This window comes from Pinus tabuliformis, chromosome 3_2 (genome assembly GCF_031772625.1).
Source record: "Pinus tabuliformis cultivar Carrire ecotype Pingquan chromosome 3_2, CPIR1, whole genome shotgun sequence".
NCBI classification, from domain to species: Eukaryota; Viridiplantae; Streptophyta; class Pinopsida; order Pinales; family Pinaceae; genus Pinus; species Pinus tabuliformis.
This window is the reverse complement of record NC_142302.1, coordinates 582,791,646-582,800,680: the sequence shown is the minus strand read 5'-3', so window position 1 is coordinate 582,800,680 and position 9,035 is coordinate 582,791,646. Positions and strand designations below refer to the sequence as shown.

General features: G+C 39.7%; 1 pseudogene; it reads right to left on the bottom strand.

Moving 5' to 3' along the window:
• Positions 1-3,972: 3,972 nt before the first annotated feature.
• On the bottom strand, positions 3,973-5,491 carry LOC149181898 (thymidylate kinase pseudogene; annotated as a pseudogene).
• Positions 5,492-9,035: the final 3,544 nt, after the last annotated feature.

Genomic DNA, 9,035 nt, shown 5'->3' with positions numbered 1-9,035 from the left:
GTTGAGACCTTTAATGATTTACTATGATAATCAGAGTTGCATTAAACTCACGGAGAATCCAGTATTTCATGACAGGTCAAAGCATATCGGGATCAGATATCATTTCATCAGAGACTATGTTCAGAAGGGAGCTGTGAAGCTTGAGTATATTTCCACTGATGAGCAGGGTGCAGATATTCTTACCAAAGCCTTACCATGGGGCAAGCATGTCTACTTCAGAGACAAGATGGGTGTGGTGAGGAGCACCTTCCTCGGTAAGAGGGAGTGTTGAAATTTGGTACCGGAGGACAAGTGGTTCCCTTAGGCTTTGATCTTTGGCTTAGGGAAAAGTGTCCAAAAAAATTTAATTTTTCTCCTAAAGTGACTTTATAATTTTATAAAGTTAAATCTAATTTAAAAGTGACTTTAAGTGATAAAGTTACTAAGTCTAATTTTAAAGTGACTTTTATAAAGTCAATGAAAAATTAGAAAGGAAAAGTGACTTTGGAAATAAATGACTAAGTGGGTCTTTATTAAAGTGGAGTGAATTAAAAAATAAAAAGGTGAGATTTAAATGAGCATTTAACCTCAGCCTTAGATCTCAATCTATTTCAGCCATTGGATTTAGGGATCACCCAAAAGTCACTTGGATCACCCAAAAGTCACTTGGGGTTAGATTAAAGGGGGAAAATGAGGAAAAGATCATTCAATTCTTTCATGAGAAGATTGAGAGAAGGAGAGCAAGAGAGCAAGGGAGATTTCTGGACAGTGAGCAGCGGAGTTTCAGCAGCGGAGTTTCAGCAGAGCGGAGTATCAGCAGCGGAGTTTCAGCAACGGAGTTTCAGCGGGGCTGAGTTTCAGCAAGTCTGTACAGCCGAGTTTCAGCATGGCGGAGTTTCAACAACGGTGAGTTTCAGCAAGACTGAGATAAGTTGTAAAAGTTTGCTTGCTGATTTTTGCTGAATATTTCTCTTATTGTAAAAAGACATTTTCCAGAAATAAAGAAGAGCTCTCAAACTGGTTTTTCTCAAGAGTTGTAGGGGGTTTTTCCAGGATCATATTGACCAAAAGTCTCAGTGTTTAAATGTGTTTTAATGACTGTTTATTACTGCTGTTTTTTATTTTTGCAATTTCCAGCATTCTGTAAAATTTCCAGAATTTGTGTTTTCAGCAAATTTATTTTTTCGAGCTTGTTAAATGTATGGTTATGGGAAAGGACATTTAACTATATGGAGAAATAAGGAGACACTGAAAACCAAGGTGGAAAATGAAAAATTTTTACAACGAGTTCTCTTCAAGTGGTACCACCATTTTCTCCAAAACCCAAACATCACATCAATTTAAAAAGTGAAAAATCTTCAAGGGGTACCACCGTTTTCTCCAAAAACCAAACATCACATCAATTTAAAAAGTGAAAAATTCATGTTTGACTGATGCAATAACAGATAGATTCAATAATGGGAGTTTGTTGCCCCAATTCCGGCATTGGTATTGTTATGACTTTGCTCACATGGTGTTTGATCATTTGTTGATTAAAGCGTTGGACAACAAATTACTTGCCTTACTACTTGGAAAATTACATCAGATTCTCATATGAATTGGGGCTGTATATGCCGTGGAATATCCATTTCACTCCTCTTCCAATCCATGAAAAATTTAGCCCTTTTTAAGCACTGCAGCATACACCGTGGGAAAATTTCAAAATTTTCAGGCGCCCAAACTTGCTACTATGAGATACTGAAGCAAGGCACATTTTCGGGGAATTTAGTTAAGCGGAAGCTGAGCCAGAGCTTTGATTCCTCTTGTTGCGGGGTACTTGCTGTGCAAGGATCGAATTGTGATCTAGAATCGAGCTGTGTAATCTGGAACACAACTTGTTGATCTGGGCCAAGATCGATAGGATTGGAGTTTTAAATTAATCGGTGCAAAACAATCCCTCATACAGTGAGCCCGTGGCGTAAAGATCTACGTGGTATCTGTGTGATTTCCATGCGGTGAAATTATTTGTTGCCACGTCCTACTGCCCTCTCCTTTTCTGACTTGTGCCCTCACGAAAATGATAAGATCACACTCTTTGTGCCAAATCCCGTTTTATTGCCTCAAGCACCTGCAGTCAATTAGAATGAAACATGTCAATCCCAGATAATCCACAAAACCATTTCTTTGCTAATATATTATGAAATTGACACTCGACTGGGCGTATATCCAGGGGATGCTGGTAATTGGCATGTTGACGAGTATTATCAAGGCGGTTGATTGCATTAGAATTATAAATTGCACTGGTGTAAAAGTATTCCCAAGGAGAATAAAAGATCTGGGAAATTCATCTCACCACAAATAGAGTCTATTGAGTCTATTGCTCTGGGTGAGTCCATTGATGCAGGTCATGTTCAAAGTTCTTAAATAATTTAGTTCAAATAATGATCATTAAAATTTTTCAAATCCAACAAGGATAACAAATTTAGTTCAAATAATGATCATTAAAATTTTTCAAATCCAACAAGGATAACAAAATTGTGAAAGAAACCTCAAAATTGTGAAAGAAACCTTGAAACTAAATGAATATAAAATAAAATTTTCAACTCAAAGATGTACTATGAATATAAAATAAAATTTTCAACTCAAAGATGTACTACATATATGATACATAGTTATTTCTCAACCCAAAAGTGCAAGATTGCTTCTCATATTAAACCTTACATTTGCATACTAGATCACGACCCACTGCTTTACATTCAATGTCCAGGGTTCCATTGTTATTTACGAGTTTAATTGTTACTTTGATGGTTGAAATAACATCGTATATTATAAATATGCTATAGATAAATTTACTGGACACATATTCTTAAACCTAAATACAACTCAAGACGCATGTTATATTTCAAAGTTTTATCATTGTCCTTTGTCATCACATTTGGATGGTTCTCATTGCTATTTTTTATGATCACACTTAGAATCACAAAATTCTGTCTTACATTTAGTATCATACAATTCTATTATAATGGTTCCTGAATGCTGAAGTGGTTGCATCATCTCACACAATTGTACGGGCATTTCTGAGTATTGTTATTTCTTGAGTTAGTTTAAAGCTTGACAATGTTATAGTTGCTTTGGTAACACTTTGTATCTTGAGTTTTTAATGTTTATTATTGGATCGATGCAAATTTTGACATTAGATTTTTGGGTGAAATTTAGAGTCTTATTCATGATCTATTTGTTAAGCAAGCGACAACTGTAAAATTTGTGGTTAACATCAACTGCCAAAAACACAAGGGAAACGAGAGAAATTAGCTATCAGTGGTGAAATCACTCCCTATCAAAGCAGCTATCAGTGAAAAGAGACACCACCACATTTTTTTAGCGTTGTTGCTGCAACATGCAACTCTTGTCGAGCATCAGGCCTAAAACCTTGGTGATCACATCGTGGGTGTTCACTATTCTCAGGACTTTGCATCCCATTTCCTCCATTTTATCAGCCTAGACACGGTTACCCACACGTGGCCCGCTGAAAGAAAACACGGTTACTGGAATTTTAGCATTACCAGTTTTCTTGTCAGAATTGACCACTTGACAGATCTGGTAGGCCATTAGTACAACTAAGGCTGCACTCAAGTTGTGGCTAGTGATGATTATACTATTTTTTTCGCTCTCATATAGTTGTACCAATCCTATGACCTCATTCACGACCTGATCTGAAGCGCTATGGCCTTCGGGGTTTTTGGTGGTGAAAAGACTCCAAAACCTGACCTGATCTGAAGCGCTATGACCTCTGGGGTTTTTGGTAGTGAAAAGACGCCAAAACCCACTCTCCACTTTGGGCTCCAGGCAACACCCAGAAGGGTATTTTCTTTTGCTTTTACTCTTTGTCACTGCGGGCGTGAGAACGTCCTTTAGATTTTCTGCCCATTCCAATGGCGTCACGGTTCCTCTGTACGACACAACGATGTCTCTCCTCCCAAGCCTGGTGATCTCCTCTCCTGCTTGTCGTTGCAGACGACCACGAAGCCCACCCAGCTGCTTCGTCTGGACACCCAATCTAATCGATCTGATGAAAATCTCTGCGTTAACCACTCGAGAAACAAGATTCCTGAACTGTCATAGATGTGTTATGTCACATTATATCCAGAATTCTTTAGCCCCGCTTTGTCAAGCATATTGTAAAAACCCTAATTTGAAAACACTTGCGAAATTATGGGGATATTCATCCAAAGAGGCTCCGGAGGTCAAATCCATATACAACCCGATTGATAAGTTGATCGCCCAGGATAGAATATTGAATGATTCCATCAAGTCGTCCAAGAAAAAGCTGAGGGAGAAATGGCGGGAGTATAAGGGACGTAACAACTGGGAAGACCTGTTGGAGAGAGGATAAACTCTTGGAACATGAATATTCGGGAACACCTTCAAAGATATTATAATACTTACAAACCAGTAATCATTGAAACGTTTTGCTGGCACCCAGAGACTGTATGTAGTACTTACATGATAATCGTCCATATAACATCGTATGGCTCCCTCTGCTCCATTTGCTTCAAACCAAAAATCACTTGGAAGGCAAACTAGCAGAACTACATATTAAATGTTATTATGATGGCCACAAACAAGAAAGCTCCTTGCCTCTTTGGAAATCACTAATACATTGTATGGAAAGCTTCTTCAAGATTTCATGCACAAAATCTATCGACAATGAAGCATCCACAAACTACATATTAAATGTTATTATGATGGCCACAAACAAGAAAGCTCCTTGCCTCTTTGGAAATCACTAATACATTGTATGGAAAGCTTCTTCAAGATTTCATGCACAAAATCTATCGACAATGAAGCATCCACAATCTGCCAGGCTGAATCAGACAAAGCCATATACAACTCTACTACTTTCCTTTGAAAGTCTAGTTGTTCATATCGCTCACCTCCATAGCCTCCTCGTTCTGCTGCTCTCTGGAGCTATGTCCAAGTAGAGAACAGGATCTGGAGCTGGTAACCCAACTTCAGGAGCCTTACACCAGCTCAGGTCAAGCCCTTTTCAACAGAAAATGCAACCCCAGAATATGAATAACGATCAACCATTCGAGAGGTTCCAGCCTTCAGCTTTGCTTCCATTAAAGACCATTTTTCCCAACGATTAGCGCTGAAAAGCAAATGAATGGCTCCGTCATCCATATCTTCTTTGCTAGAAAAATAAACAAACACCATCTTCCTCATGGTTGTAGTGCGATCAGGAAAGCGCCATGCTTCAACAGGGAAACCTTGACTAGCCAAGGAGGATGCCAACTTCAAGCATGGAGAACTTTCGCCACTTCGATCCAGTCCTTCCAACACGATCAAAGCCCCTCGCTTGTTATCACAATTAACCTTAGCTGTTCTCATCGAAATGCTTTGTGCAACTCTTATGGGTATTCTTTCAGCACAAACATAGGTTTTCAATAAAACACCATATTGAAGAAGTCGTTCTGCTACACTTAACCCATGCACTTGTACCGTGGATAATAAACCCTACTGCTAAACCCACTGCAACTTCCCCTGCTTGCCATTCACTAACAACTTGAAGTAGAAAGAAAAGTGAGTGTAGCATAAATTTAATGTCGAGTGATTCGTTGCCATCGGGAAATGATGCTTCAGGATTGGCCGGAGCCAACAATGTTGGCCCAACTAATATATATTAAGAAAACATAAAATATATATATTAATAGTAATTTAGAAAATTAAAACAATAGAGTTTAAATCTAACATTATTTTAAAAAGAGTTTGTATAATAAAATTATAAATTTTCAAGTTAATATATGTTTTATATTTATATAAATATGAAAATTATTTTTATTTTTTAATAATATTTATATTTCATAATTTCAATTTTTTTTCTTTAGTATCCCATCAGTGTCATAATAATGGTTTTGCTTGTTGCCAACAATCTTCTTTTATATCTATCTCCCATCTGCATATATGAGGAGAATGAATAGCTTTCCAATGACAAAGATCATGATTGGCCAGTCACCTCATCTTCATTTGGATAGAAGGGCTTTCTATAAACGGGTTATTTTTCTTAACCCATATCTAGATCTAAACCCAGCGGCATACCTTTCCCTTCACACAGTTCCATCAATTTAAGTAGCACCCAAGATGGGAACGTCAAATACATCTAAGTTTACACTTATTCATTGCAGTGAAGCTCCCAAAACATCAAAAATTTGTTGCAAAGACTCCGGAAAAACTCCAAAATCCCTGTTAAAGCTTCCAACAATTTTGGAGCATTTCTGATCAGCTCCCAAACTCCGAGGGAGCTTCGGGTAGTGCTCTCCACGAGCGGTACCCGTGTAACTATGAATAATTCCGTTTTAAAAAAATTCCGAATTTATCGAACTTAAGCAAGGGCATGAACTTTTATATTAATGCGCATATGAAACTCCGAGATACGCATTTTATTTTTATCTTGATCATATTGTATTGTCGCTCAATCATGAAATAATGAGTGTTACACAGTAATTTGTCACTATCTCCATGTCAGTCACCCTACTGTGTCAGGAGTTCACAATAATCAAGTTCATGCCTTCTGAACTGGTCAAAAACCCACTTTCCTAAAGTTTTTGCTATCAGCGCGACTTTTGTCCAAATAACCGCGCTGATGGGCGCTCCATAACAGACCAAATGCGCTGCCAGCGCGGAAGTACACCTGTTTTCCGCGCTGATCGAATTTCATGAGCCAGCGCGTCTTGCCTTTGTATTGAGTCGCGCTGACATGGCCTTCTCAGTTATTGAGTTGCGACGTCAGCGCGCCAGTCCTGTTATAATCCGCGCTGATCCAGTTTTGGCGAATTTGTTCCAACAGCTAGCCTTCCGGATAACTCCAGACTTGGTTGTTGGCCTTGTGAGTATCGACTCCCTTCTATGGCATGTTTGTTCGACCCTTTGCAACTACTTCCCTCAAGGATAAGCTCATCCTTCCACCTTTTGAGGAGGCTCCTTCTCCTATATAAACTCCCACCATTACCATGAGCAGCTAGTTTGGATAGTTTGGAATAGCTTGGATTGTATAGAGCTTATAGTGCTCAGATTGCTGCTACTATAGGTATTTGGTGTGCTAAGTGTGGAAGTGATTGATAGCTTAGGGAAGGTTGTTTTGTGTTGCTTGTGTGAGAGAGAGTCTCTTGTCTTGGGAGAATCATTTCCAAAGGTGAATGCTTGAGACGCTTGCTGACTGGCCCCTCCTGAGAAGGATACCGACGTCAGAACATTTGGTTGTACTCTTCTCTGTCTTGATTAATAATAGATGACTGCTACTATTGTTCCATTCTCATTTGTACATGCAATGGTTGAATGTGAATTACATCTTTTCTGACCGATGTATGGTTGCTTTTACTAGATTTCACGCTTGCGTTTGTTTCCTCTTCGTGTGTGCAGGTGTCTATTCGCGGGGATCGCGGAGGATTGTGACCGGTCGAAGCGAAGGAGCGAAGGCAGCATCTCTTCGTCAAACGACAGCGCGGGAATCCAAGTAGGTGCTCTTTACCTCTTGTTTAATTGTAATTAGAAACATGCATAGCAGCATTGTGTGATTGTTGCTAGACCCTTGCTGGGCTAGTAGGGATCGCCTCTATCCGTAGAGGGGATTTACCTCTCCAACAATTTGGCGACTCCGCTGGGGATCAGCCTTTTTGTCTCTTGAGTCCACTTGTGTGTTTGAATTTGATTGTTCTCTCTTGTCGAGATTTTGGGATTGTTTCTCTGTTTATAAACTTTCTGGGTGCATCTGGGAAGTGTTTCAACTGTTAAAAGGTCTTTACCTTTGGTTTGGGAAGTTTTCGTTTTGTTTTTACTGGCTTTTTTACCCTCAGCGCGCTTTAATTCAAAACAGACGCGCTGACGTCGCGTCCCTTCTTTTGTGTTGTCCTTGTCATCGCGCCTGTACCATCAATAGCCGCGCTGACCTCGTTTTCAGAGACAGCGCGCTTTATCCGTGTGCTTCCGCGCTGACGTCGCACACTTGCTTCTTTGTCCTCCTTGTCATCGCGTCTGTGTGATTAATAGTCGCGCTGACCTCGTTTTTCTGAGACAGCGCGCTTTATCCGTGTATTTCCGCGCTGACGTCGCAAAGTTGCTACGGGACACCTCCTGTCAGCGCCAAGTTGCTGAAGGCCACCCGCGCTGATCCTGTAAAACCTGATTTTGTCCAGATCAGCCTCCTGAACCTTTTCCTTTAACTTTCCCCTCTTCTCTCCACTTGGTTTGTAGCTTGTTTTTCACTATTTGAACTCTGAGCTGCTTGCTTGCGAAGTCTTGTTCCACAGGGTTTCGTTTTGCTCATCTTTTCGATTTTGCAAATACCTTCCTCTTTGCTTTCGCTGCTTGGTTTGTGTTTTCGCCATCACCTTTACAGTTGCTGGGTTGTGTTGAGTCTCTAATTGACTGGTTGTAACTCTCATCCTTCGGGTGTTTGCTTTTCTCCATTGATTTCGCACTCTAGCCCTAGGGCATCTAGTGGCCGTGTGTGTGTCAAGCCTTCCTTAGGGATCTTGTTTGCTTGTTTGACCAGCCAACTTCAGATTTGTTTATGCACTTGTTCAGTGATTGTTGAAGTGTTTTGGGTTGTGTTTCCGAGTGGTTTTCGCTTCCTCTTTGCTTGCAATCCTTGCTTGTCTTGCCGAGCTTAGATCACATAGCTCGTGCAGAACTTAGTTTTCCTTTTGATTTGAAAATCTTTGTTGGGTGTTTTGGGAACTTTGTGTGCTTTCATTAAGTGATTTGCTTGGTGTTCCGGTTCCTCCAAATTCACTTAGATGCTTTGTGCCATTGAAAGAAAATCAAACTAGTAGCTTTGCTTTTGAAAATTGAAAAGGAAAAGAACATTTCGTTGATTTGCATTTTCAAAAGAAAAAGTTTCCTTTCCTCGCTTGTAGCTGCATTAGGTTGCTTGTTTGCTGGTATTTGTTTTGTTTGATCAAAATTCTTTACTCTCTCATAGCTAGAATTCATCGAACAAAATGAAATTCTTTGGCATGTAGTTTGCATCTAGGTAATTGTGAGAGAACATACGATAGAGCCTGAAATCGAAACTTAAT